This window comes from Elephantulus edwardii, unplaced genomic scaffold (genome assembly GCF_000299155.1).
Source record: "Elephantulus edwardii isolate Elephantulus edwardi_28Jun2011 unplaced genomic scaffold, EleEdw1.0 scaffold00003, whole genome shotgun sequence".
Classification (NCBI taxonomy): Eukaryota; Metazoa; Chordata; class Mammalia; order Macroscelidea; family Macroscelididae; genus Elephantulus; species Elephantulus edwardii.
The window spans coordinates 24,878,431-24,892,295 of NW_006399753.1; positions in this window are offsets into that span (position 1 = coordinate 24,878,431).

Genomic DNA, 13,865 nt, shown 5'->3' on the forward strand with positions numbered 1-13,865 from the left:
ACAGTGTAAGAAAGGAAGATACTTAGTGGGATGGATTGATTCAGTGCCTGGCATAATGGGGACAGCCGTGTCAGAGACAATAAAATTGGCACAGAAAGAGCAGGACGCGGAGCCAATATACATAGGGTTGCTATGAGTTGCAGGTGACATGATGGCACATAACAACCACAGTATTCCTAGTAGTGAAATAGCTGGGTCATGTGGAGTTTCTACGTTAAGCTTTTAGAGAAAACTACAAACTTCTTTCCAAAGTGGTTGTACCATTTTACAATCCCATCAACAGTGTATGAGAGTTCCCACCTCTCCACATGAGAGTCTATTTCTTGGAAAGGGACATCATGCTTGGAAAGGTGGAGGGATGGATAAAGAAAACAAGACTCTCCACCAGGTACATTGACACAGTTACTGCAGCAATGGGCTTAAGGATAACACGGATTGTGAGGATGACACGTTATAGGATAGATTAAGATTCAGATCTGTTGTTCACAGGGTCACCCTGAGTTATAGTAGACTCAGTCACCTAACAACAACAACAACCTATCAATTCATTATCATTCTCTGTGATGTAAATTGTTTTGTTTATTGTTCCCAGCTCCACTATGAATCCATGCCACACACAAGGTGTGTCCACATCCTAACTCTATGATGCTGTTGTCTTCCTCCTCCTCTGCACTCCTGGTCTTCAAAAGAGATTCGTCTTTATGCATGTTTCACTGTAATAATTCTAGCAGAAAGAATTCTAAACGAATGAGAGATTTATGGCTTTATTCCCTAGTTCCCAATGTTACTGTAGATCCTCTTCAATTTTTAAATATTTTGAATATAGCATGGACTGCTAGGAGAACAATCAGGTTTGTCCTACAGAGGGTGAAATGGGGCTGCTCCTTAGACGCAAGGATTCTGAAGATCCGTCTGACATACTTTGGGCATGTTGTAAGGAAGAACCAGTCCTTGGAGAGAGACATCATGTTTGAGAGAGTGGAGGGACAGCGCAAGAGAGGAAGACCATCAATTGAGATGGATTGATTCGGTGATTGGGGCAAACGGTGAGTGGGTGTGTTGGAGACAGGGAGGTTGGTACAGGATAGATCAGGGTTTGGGGCTCTTGTACACAGGGTCACTATGAGTTGCAAGTGACTTGATGGCATATAACACCAACAAACAACTGCTTCACAAGAAAAAGATGGGTGATCTCCTCCAATGGAACTGACATCCTCTGAAAATCTGCTCGTTTCAACTATGAATCAGTTGCAATTTGTGGGCAACTATTGTTATTGTTGAAGACTACTGAATATCCCATGGACTGCCATAAGAACAAACAAATATGTTCTGGAGAGAGTGCAGCCCGAGTCCTCTTTGGAGGCAAGGAAGATAAATCTTTGTCTCACATACTTTGGGTATGTTGCTAGGAGGAGCTCTTCCTTGGAGAAGGACATGATGCTAAGAAAGGTAGAAGGTTGGTGAAGGAGAGGAAGACCCTCGACCAGGTGGATTCACACAGTGACTGCCTCAGTGGGTTCTAACTTGTCATGAAGTGTGATGACGTAGTTTAGGACAGGGTTTAGGTCTATCATTCGTATGGTCGCTATAGGTCGCACTTGATTCTACAGCATCTAACAACAATATTGTTGTTATATTCTAAGAAGCAAACATCTTCATTTTCAATTACTTTCTCTCCCTAAAGTAAATTTTCTTAAAACCATGACATCTGACATCTTAGAAAAGGTTAACTGGTTAACTCATTTAGCTACTCCGAGATGCATTTTGTAATTTAATAAACCTTTAAAAATCCATCAAGAAGTTATATTACTTAAATGAAAATTCTCCTGGGACCATTACTGACATTTTTCTATGGTGGTTACTGGTAATATCTGTTTTGAAATTTTTCCAGGCTAAAATTTTTAAAGCAATGCTTAATCAAGTAGAATTCTGGAATTTTTTTCCCTTCTTATGTGTCAAAGTGCTGTGTTCTGAGAAAAATATTTACCCTCTGACCATGGATACTTCTTGACTTTCCTCCTTTGAGAAGATGGAGTGATTAACTATTCAACCACAACTCTTTTAAATCTTCATTGTAGATAATTAATTGTCCTGTACACTCAATTAACTATTGAAGCACATAAATTTTCCCCAAGGCAGGAGTATAAAGAACACTTCAGATTCATGCCAAAGAAGTCTTTGTTGTCCAAATATGATCAAAATTTCATTTGTAAGAAAGAACATGGAAAGTTGCCTAAAGGATAAACAGTCAATTTATCCTCCTGAATAGCCTAAATTTCATCTTTGCTTTATAGATCATCAAACCCTGAATAGCCTAAATTTCATCTTTGCTTCAGATAGACCATCAAAAAGCTACTCACTTCTTTTACATTCTCATTGAAAAGCTTTCTCTAAAATGTATTTTGATGGTAAGAAATAACTTTGATCTAAGAAAACCAGTAATATTGATGATAACAATAATGATGTTGATGTCCATATTGTTCACCACCGAGTTGGTCCCTCTCACAATGTTCCCTCAGTATCACTCTGACATCACCTAGGCAGCATAGTTCCAACTTCCAGTTTCTCAGACCCCAAGTTTTGAGGCCACTATTGACTCCTCTGTTTCTCAGATTTGCACTAATGAATGCTTTTCATTACTAATTGCTGGCTATAGATTTCTAAAACGCCACTTGCAGACAATTTTTCACCACATCCACTGCTCTCACTACCTATGTGGATTTCATTTGCACCCCCCTACAATCAGTTATCACAGAACAATCAGGATGGTCCCACAAAAGTGAAAGCCAGATACTGTCACCCCTCTGCTCAAATTCTTATGTTCCTCCATTGCACACAAGAGGTAACAGGGTTTTACAACTGTGGCCCCTCATTAACACTATGACTTCATTCCCTGCCACTCTCCATATTTTCTGGCTTCAGCCACACTGATTCCCACTGTTTCTCAAACCTTCATGAACAGTTCACTCTAGTCTCTAGCCCTGGAACTCCTTCCTCCATATATTCTCATCCTTAATCTTCAAATCTATCAGGAAATGCCTCCTCAACCATAATATTTAAAGAAGAGATTTTTCCATCTTTTGTGTTCTTTGATCTCATTCCTGCTTATTTTATTTCCATTGCATTTAGCAACACCTACACGTGCTAAAAAACTGCACTGTAATCCCAAAGGCACTTGGTTCAAATCCTCCAGCTGTTCTGCAGGAGAGAGATATGCAATCGCCTCCCATGAAACTTACTGCCTCTGAAAACCTACTGAAAGGTCTTCTATGGGTTGGTTTCCACTTGATAACAATCAGCAACAGCAACATACTACCTACTGTAACTCCTATAATACTATTTAAAGGTTCTGTGTCATCAGAGAACTGCCAGATGTGCAGGCTGGATTTAGAAGAGGTTGCGGTACTAAGGATATTATAGCTAATGTCCGAAGGGTCTTGGCAGAAAGCAGAAAGTACCAGAGCAATGTCTATCTGTGCTTCATTGATTATGCAAAGGATTTTGACTGTGTGGACCACAGCAAGCTGTGGCTGACTCTGAAAAGAATGGGCATCCCAGAACATTTGATTGTGTTAATGCGAAACCTATACTTGGACCAAGAGGCAGTTGTCAGAACAGAGTGAGGAGACACTGGATGGTTCAAAATCAAGAAGGGGGTCCATCAGAGATGTTTTCTGTCTCCATACCTTTTCATTCTGTATGAAGAATGGATTATCCGAGATTCTGGGCTGTACAAGGAGGAATGGGGCATCAGGACTGGTGAAAGTGTCATCAACAATCTGTGTTATGCAGATGACACACCCTTACTTGCTGAAACTGAGAAACACCTGAAGTGCTTGCTGCAGAAGGTCAAGGACTGCAGCCTTCAATACGGATTGAAGCTCAACATCAAGAAAACAAAGATTCTCAAAACTGGGCCAATTGGCAGCATCAGTATGGATGGTGAAGAGACTGAGATAGTTAACAGTTTTAGTTTGCTTGGATCCACAGTCAACACTTTTTGGTAACAGCAGCCAGGAAATCATGAGACAAATTGAATTGGAAAAGTCAGCTGTCAGAGACCTCTCCAGAGTACTGAGGAGCAACAATGTCAAGCTGGAGACTAAGGTGCACCTGATCTGGACTATAGTCTTCACAATTGCATGCTATGCATCGGAGAACTGAACAGTGACTAGGGATAACAGAATGAGAATTGATACCTTTGAGCTGTGGTGTTTGAGAAGAGTATCGATTATACCATGGCTTGCTAGAAGAACAAACAGGTTTATCCTAGAGAGGGTGAAGCCAGGCTGCTCCTTCGAGTGAAGGATTCTGAAGCTTCATCTGACATACTTTGGGTATGTTGCTAGGAGGGACCGTCCCTGGAGAGGGAAAATGTGTTTGGGAGAGTGACGGGACAGTGCAGGAAAGGAAGACCCTAGATGACATGGATCGACTCAGTGATTGGGGTAGTGGGAGTAGGAGTGTTGGAGACAGTGAGGTTGGCACAGGATTTATGGCTCTTGTACATAGGGTCGCTAAGAGTCGCAAGCAAATCGATGACACATAACAACAACAACAACATACTCAATATGCGCAAAGAATGTTGTATAGAATATTTTCGACTTAACAGCTGTAATTTGTTGTATGAAAAGTGAAAGAATAAATTTCTCACAGGCCTTAGGGCTTCCCAAGAAAATGCATACTTTTATTCATCCTTACAATGGCAAGTTTTGTTCTTGTTCAGAGCTAAATTTTCTGTTCACTGCTCATGTATTCATGTATTACTAGTTGCTGTTAGTTGCAACAGAGCTGACTACAATTCATAGCACCCATATGCTCAGCAGATCTGAACCTTGCACCATCCTGTACCCTCCTCACACTCTCTGATAGGCTCAAACTCATGACAGTCACTGTGTCAACCCATCCTGCTGACGATCATCTTCTCTTTCAATAACCTTTCACCTTGCCCAGTATGAGGTTATTTCCCCCAAGGACTAGCCTCTCCTAACAGCAAGCTATAAAGTATGTGACAAGAAGTTTCACCATCCTTGTCTCGAAGGACAGCCCAGGTTGCATTAACTCCAAACAGGATGTCATTATGTTTATGTCCAGGTCCATGTTACTTGTCTATCCTTAGTAGCCTATGAATTTGGTTACTTATTCAACTTTCTTTTTTCCATTATATAGGTGTTTATATATGGCTAAATATTACTTAGTGGGAAATCTACCTTTTCTACTTTCCTCACCCATCTCAAAGTTTTTTCCTTTCTGTTTGGTCCTTTAAAGCAAGACACAAATCCCACTGTAGTGTCTTGGGGGAAGTGTGTGACAAAGAGGATGAAAGAAAGAAATTGAATGTCCTTCTTGACTTTATTGTCAATCACTTGTACACATAAAAGAACTTAAAAAGATCTCTGAGGAAGAAGAGAAAGGTAAAATGAAGTGACGTTGTGAACAAATATTATGAGTTACATGATAAAATGGAAGAATGAGGGGAATCAATGAATGGGCAGTGGAACCCAAAATGGTAGAGATATTCCTGACCACAGAGGAGGTACCTTGAACCCTAACAGGTTCTTGGGACTCTCTGGGTACATTAGACAATAGAGGCTCACAGGAAATCCCAGAATTCCAGGGTTAGTATGGAAGTAGCAGAGATGAGAGGTCACACAGCTCCCAGTGGGGCTTCTCTGCTGTCACACAGTCAAATGATATTCTGAAAATAAAGACCAAGACACAGTGAAAGACTTTTGAATTGTGGAAGAACCTCAAGGTTAAAAGATATTTGAAGAAGGTCTAAGATCAGTTTCTCTACTAGTTTACTGGGTTCAGGGTCATAAATTGAGTAGTGATAAAAATATTTTTTTAAGAGGGAAATCTTTGCAAGCCTGTGATTGTGGACTAACTTTCATATTCCTTACATCATATATGTAAGGTGCTTCATTTCTTCTGGAAACAAATACAAAACAAATTTATTAACTAAACAACAAATAAGAATATAAACCTACAGTAAACTATGCAAATAAAGTGGCATAAATGAAAGATAAAGAATAGGCCTTGTGACAAGAAACCATGCTGCAATCCCAAAGGCACATGCTTCGAAACCATCAGCTGCTCCACAGGAAAAGGTTGAGCAATCTCCTCCCATGTGATTTACTGCCTCTGAAAACCTGCAGGAGGGTCAGCTATGGGTCAGTTCTGTCTTATGGTACAAATAAGTGGACAATTTGAAGTATGATCTTCAATGGTAGGCAAATGATGTTGCTATTAAGTACCCAGAGGACTAAATTAAAGTTGGTTGTTTCAAATTTCTCTTTATTCTAAGATATATATCTTAATGGACTGTAAAGGAGGTCTGGTGGCTTGGAGGTAAGGAATAAGTAGCATTGCCAGCTCAATGATGGTTGAAATTCACCAAGCACTTTGTGAGATAAAGTTAGATAATTTCCTCCCTTGCCATTTACAGCCCCTGAAAAACACGTTAAAGGGTCAGTTATGAGCCAATTTCAATTAGGAGTCAGTTTCAACTTGAGAGCACATACAACAAAGAGGAATTGTAAGGAACAACCAATAATAATGCAGTACGAGATTATCTAAACTCTTGGTAAGTAGTTGGTAATGTTACTAGTTATGTATTTTCAATTCTTAAGTGTGCTTTTCAAACCCTATTGCTTATTTTTTAATATAAAAACTTGGTTCTATCTGTGAAAAATTAGACAATAATTATAATCATGTTGTAAGTTAATTTGTATTTTGCTACTGATGTAGTCACCTAAATGTTGGTCTCTTACATGTGGAGGGGAAATAAAGTATCACTAGCAAACTATCAAGAATACTCTTGAGCTCTAGTGGCCTAGTGGCAAGGAGCTGCACTGCAATCCCAGAGGTGCACTGTCTAAATCCACCAGATGCTTTGCTAGAGAAGGAGGGGCCATCTCCTCCTGTACCAGTCAGATCCAATTTGACGGTACACACACAAAAAGTAATAAAATAAAATAAGAAAAAAGAATACTATCAAAATACTTCTAGCAAAACATCAAGAAGACAAAAAGAGCCCCAACACCCTCATGATTGGATCTATAGGCAATATCATGATAGATGGAGAAAAGAAACTGTCAACAATTTCATCTTGGATCCGCGAACAACACCCTTGGTATCAGCAGTCAGAATATCAGGAGACATATCAGAATGGGAAAGTCTACGAGAATGAGAAGCTATGACTAAGGTGCACCTGATTCAGGTCATGGTCTTTTCAAACACTTGCTATATATCTAAGAGCTGCACAATAAATAAGGATGACAGATGGAGAATTGGCACCTTTGAGTTATGCTGTTGGAGAAGAGTACTGAATTAGCTCAGAAACTGCCAAACACACACCCCCCCCCCCAACCCAAATAGATCTGTCTTGTATAAAGTGCAAACAGAGTGTTCCTTGGAAGCAAGGACGGCAAAGCTTTATCTGACATAATCTGAGCATGCTGCTAGGAGAGGCTATGCACTGGAAAAGGGCATCATGCTTGGGAAGGTGGAGGGTCAGTGAAAGAGCACACCCTCAACCAAACAGACTGATACATGACTGCAGCAATAGGCTTAAGCATGTAAGGGATGATGAGGATGGCACAGGATGGGATAGGGTTCATCTCTGCTGTTCATAGGGTCACACAATAGGTCGTGCTTGACGTGATGGCACTTAAAAACAGCCAACTATAGCTTTTTGTTTAATAAAATTTCACTTGAATTGTGATTTTCATGAACATTTATAAAGAAGTTAGATTTTCATTCATTCACTGTTGCACATTTGACCCTCTCACTCTCTCTGCCCCTCCCCAGGCCACTTTTTTTCCTTAATATTCATTCACTGTTGCACAATTACCTACCTCCCGTCCCCATCTCCAGTCCCCTTTGCAATGATGTATCTCTTATTCTGGGATATTGTTATATGTTTAATGTCTAATCACATATTAATTTTAGACAGTTCTTTCTTTCATGTGATCTAATGCAATGGTCATTATCTATCCACCATAACTCTTCTTAGTGTCTTCTCAAGGCCACCTCTAATATTATTTGGGATGTTACGCCTGAAATCTAGATGGGTTCCCAAAACTTGAAGTTCAAAATCCCAGAATTTAAGATTCCAAGAATTTTAGGAAAATATGCTTTCCCACTGGTTTGGTCTTGAAATGTCACTCCAGGAAGTTAGTCTTTGCTAGGTGAATTCTCCTTAAACATGTGTGATAGGAGAACTTAACTTGAACACTGTCCTAAAGGAACATACTCATACCAGCCAGTTTCCCCACAATATTTTTTTTCTATCGTGGTTGATAATGGGCTGGCATGTTTACAGAAAACTCATGGAAATAACAACTGCAACAACAACTTTAAAAATTGAATGATATAAACAAAACCAAAGGTATGCAAAAGGCAGTGTTTGAGTGTGTTCCCAGTACAGGGCTTTAACAGTTAAAAAGAGAGCCACTGACATCTTAAAGGGACCTGCTTACTGTTCCTGAAAACTAATATTTATTCTCACCCACCAGGAAGTTTGCAAACAGGAAATTCAATGGCTTTCCTTATTAGGCTCTACAAAGTCCCCATAGAAAGCACTGGAACTGTGCTCTTATCTGCAAAAAGTCCCTATTTGCACAGAAATTGTGCTAGTCTCAAAATATCTGAAATACATCTTAAACAATTAGAAGCACTGGTGGACCTTGGTTCATTACTCAACAATTAAAATTCTGCCTTAGAGGCCCAATTAACTTTTCATGTAAGAAAGAACACAGTTTTTTAAAAGTTGCTCTTGATAGCACCCTCCTATCTTCTTCGGCCTTTCCCCAGGGCTGGGGAAACTTTTCTCTCCAGTGTAGTGGAAAGTCTACCACATTAGGAGAAAACATTTCCTAATGTTTAGAAACTTTCCAGAGGAAAAGAGTATTTGATGTGTGGACAGGTGAATGGAAGGCCTGGGAGGCTGCAATGAGAGCAATGCCTGGGGCTGGGAGGCAAGCTGGGATGTAGTGGAGTTCTAGGAGTGAAGGGAACAGCACCAGGGTGCATGGAGGGGCAGGCAGGAGAGGGAAGCAGTGGCAGAAAGCCTCAAAGTTAGGAAAAGTGCCCTCAGATAGGAACTATTTCATTTTAATTTGTTTCATTATTTCTTTTTTTAATCTTAAATTGATTTTAATGAAAGTTTACAGAGACTTTGGATTTCTACTCACTGACTGTTGCACTTGCTAATTATTTCTTAGAGGGAACAACAGAAACATGCTGGCTGAAATTGACTTCTCAGTGACATCCAGGTCAGGTCCCATACCTGTCATACTTTGGTACACCTCAGGCAAGCTAGGTTATTGTCTGGGTGTGACTTGGTGACCTTCTGGTTTTACAGCCTGCTGTCATACTCCAAGTCTGTTCTTTTTCTCCACTTCTTTTGGTACCTCTGCAGGTTTATTCAGTCTTGGAGAAGATGCCACAGGATTCAGTATCTGAGATGGTCATAGTGCATCCCTTTCCCTCTTAATGCCCAAAGGAAGCAATCTCTCTTCTGGAAGCTTCCAAGTACTAAGCTAGGAAGCTTTTTATTGGGGAAAAAGCAGTCAGCCTTGGTAAAGATCAACTACCGGGGGGACCTACCAACCAATCCCAGTAAAGGTCAACCTCTGCCTGGGATTTTGGAAATGAGACCAAAAGGTCAAATTATTTCATTTAGTAGTGTTTCCACACTGTGAAGTATGGGTTCGGAAAATGGATTTATCACGCAATTGTCTTCTTTCCTATGTCCACAAGTGATTTCCCTATGAGTGATTTTCTATGAAATTCCTACCATGCTTCCAAAACAGTCAGCATTGGCTTCCAGTTGGTGCTGTTTTGTGTGTATTTTTCTTTTTTTTTAATTAAATTTTATTAATTTTAATGAACATTTATAGAGATTTTGGATTTCCATTCATTCATTGTTGCACTATTTTCTCTACCGCGCCCCCCCAGTTCCTTCCTCTTCTTTTTTCCCCCCTTGAAAGTCTGTTTTAATTGTCCCATTGCCACAGTGCTTGTCAAAGCCAGTTCTGATTAATCTCCTTTGTCAGTGTGTCACTTGCCATTCCCTATCACTTCCCCCTGAGAGATACTTCACCCTGATTCATAAGGAAAAGGGGATGGCATATTCTTTTAGCTACTTCCTGCTGAAAAGGGACACTGTAGGTTTCGGGGTGAAGATCTTCTCTCACTACTCTAAAGGGCCCCTTTGGTAATAGGAAACACGTAGACTATTGTGGAGATTGATTTTGGAATTTAGATGCTCTGTGTTGTTTTTTTTAAATAATTGAATGCATTAATTAGTAACTAGAGTTGATTCTGCCATTTTCAAATTTAGGTTTTTTTTAATTAAATGACAGAATTTAAAACGAATTACTTTTACATAAAAGCAGCCCAAATTAGCTAAGGTTTTTATATATTTATTATTTACTTAAAGAAACTAGAGAAGTTATTAGTGTAGAAAACTACATTTTTGTGTAGTTTCTATGGTACATGATATTTTTAAGTATTTTTAACATTTATAATGTCATATTGTACATTTTGTAAGATTCAGACATAAGATAAAATACATTCTATGAAAGAAAAAAACTAAAATCATCAGATTAAGAGAAATTTGAAACATCCTAAGTCACTGACAATATTTTTTAAATACCTCAGATTCTAAGAAAGTCTTTTGTTTATAGTGGATTTCTCAATCATTATGCTACATACCAACTAAAGTAAATTTGTATTTTTCTTTCATTAAATTATTAGATCTATACATATGTGCAAAGAATGCTGATTGTAGAATCTAACCCATTCTGATTTCAACCTCAGATTCTTAGTAGTCTAATCAACTTCATGATGTTCCAGAATTTCAGCACCGAAATCAATTTCACTCTCCAAATCTCCACTTATACTTCACCCCTTCTTACACAAATGGTTTATTTTTCATAGTTATCTCATGTTGTCATTGTTATATGCAATCAAGTCACCTGTGACACCCTGATCTATCCTATGTCAATCTTATTGTCTCCGACACACCTACCATATTACCCCAGTTACTGAATCAATCCATCTCATCAAGGGTCTTCTTACTCTATTGAGCTGTTCCTCTACCCTCCCAAGCATGAAGTCCCTCTACAATGACTGGTGCCTCCTTGCAACATGTCCAAAGTATGACAGACAAAGCTTCAGAATTCTTGCCTCCAAGGAGCAGCCTGGCTTCACCCTCTCTAGGATGAACCTGTTTGTTCTCCTTGCAGTCCATGGTATATTCAATACTCTTCTTCAGCACCACAGCTAAAAGGCATCAATTCTCCTTGTATCATCCATTGTCCAGCTCTCTGGTGCATAGCAAATGATTGCAAAGACTATGGCCTATACTGACTCAATGGCACATAACAACAAAAACATACAATATTGGTTGTTTTTTATTTAAGCCTCTTGTTTTAGAGTCAACAAGACCTTGGGGAGGGCCTTTGTATTTAAAAGTCAGTTGTTATTATATTTTGGAGGAATATTCTTCTAAGTGGAACAGTACTCTTCTGTCAATATGCTGTACCGAGGTAACCTGGCGATGCTGTGATGCTGAACCTTGTGCCATTAGAGCGTCAAATGCCATAATGGTTACCCATGGTGTACAGTGTTTGGTAAAGCTCCCAGCTTAAGACAAGTTTGGAAGCAGGAGTGGCATCCACTTGCTAAACAACATGCCTCTGGAAACTCTATGAACTTTGATAAATGAAGATAGTTATAGGAAGGTCTTTAGTTCATAGGGTTCCTATGAATCATGCTAGGCTCAAGGCAATCAGCAACAACAACATGGCCTGGATTAGGTGCACTTTAGTCTCCAGACTGACACTCTTGCTCTTAAGTACTTTGGAGAAGTCTCTGACAGCTGACTTTCCCAAAGCAAATCATCTTTTAATTTCCTGGCTGCTGGCATCAAGAGAAGCCAAGCAAACTAAAGCTATTAACAATCTCAATCTCTTCACTATCTATCATACTGCTGTTAATTGGCCCAGTAGTAAGAATCTTTGTTTTCTTGCTGTTGATCTTCAGGGTTGTGGCATCTTCATAATGCAGATTGTTGATAGTAGGTCACTAAACACTATTAAGATACTGTACACACAAACTATCCTTATTATTGTTGTTACACACCATCAAGTCAGAACCACTCGTTGATGACCCTTCAAGAGATTTTCAGGCTCAGTAAATCACAGGGGAAGAAACTGCCCACCTTTCACTCACAGATCACATGCCTTTGGGTTGGCAGCACAACTCTTTACCACTAAGCCACCAGAGATTCCTTTAACAATACAATAGAATGGCCAACACACACATGAAAGAATGTTCAAAATCACTACCAATAGAAGATCAAAACTATAATGAGGTACCATCTCATTCCAGTAACAGTAGCAAAGTTTAACAGGGCAGCAATAATAAATGTTGGAGAGGATATGGTGAGAAAGGGACTCTTAAACATTGTTGGTGGGATTGTAAAATGGTACAACCATTCAAGAATGCAGTTTGGCACTTCCTCAAAAAGCAGAACATAGAAATTCCATATTACCCAGCCATTCCACTACTTGGAAAATACCCTGAGAAAATGAGAACTGAAGTCCAAACTGAGATTTGTATACCAATGCTCATAGCAGCATTATTCATCACCACAAAAACATGGACACAGCCTAAATGTCCAACTACAAATGAATGGATTGAGAAATTATGGTACGTTTTTACAATGGAATACTACACACCCTACACACCACGCAGGAGCAATGATTTGGGAGGGACAGAAGAGCATTATGTGGAGTGAACTAACTCAGTCTCACAAGGATAAATATTGAATAAAACCATTATTGTGGGATGAGTATAATGGTCCAAAGGGGATAAAGATGTAAGCAGAGCAATGTGGATGTGCAGGGGGAGATTAATCATGAGGTTGTACAATTTGATGGTTAAGAAGGTGAGGGAAATTGGAAGAATCTGTTCTGGAAATCAATGCATTAGAATTCTGAAAATAAACCTGTATTTAAAAACCTCCCCACAATATAATAGAAAGGAAAACATGAATTTAGGTAGAAAACAAACAGCATTATGTAATGATTAAATACATGGTCATGAAGGAAATAAATAATGATTCAAAATTGCTAGAAGGGATTAACATTATTTTCTTACAACTTTACTGACATGAAAGAAATTTAGGAATAACATTCTCTTTTAGAGAGAGACAAAATTGACTTGAAGGGCATGGATTTCTGTCATTAGCACCAAGATTTATCTAAACTTGGACAATTTATTCTGATCTATATTATTTGCAAAGTGACATGGATATTTTTATCTTCAGGCAATAATATTTTATGTTTTCAATTTCTGATTTCAACCTCAGCTGTGGAAACATTTGTAAAGGCCAGCACAAGAAGACAAACAATAATATTATAAAGGAGTGAGCAAAGACCTGGAGTTGGAAAACTCACTCAGAATTTCTCAAGCAGAAAATACTGAAAAAGAAATTCAATCCTCAAGTTTCAATAATGAAGGATATCACAGGAAAAATCCTGAATTATCTAAGAAGGATAAAAAGAAAATGGGGAAAAAAATACACTGAGTCATTACACCAAAAAGAAGTGGTGGGCATAAATCATTTCAAGATCAGTGTATGAAAAAGAACCAATGGTGATGATGTAAGAAGTTCAAGCTGCACTGAAGACAGTAACAAAAAAATAAAGCCTCAGGAATTTGTGGGATACCAATCGTCATATTTCAATAAATAGATGCCATCATAAACATGCTCACCAAGTTATGCCAAGAAATTCTGAGGACAGCTACTTGGCCAACTGACTCATATTCATTTAAATTAAATTAAATTT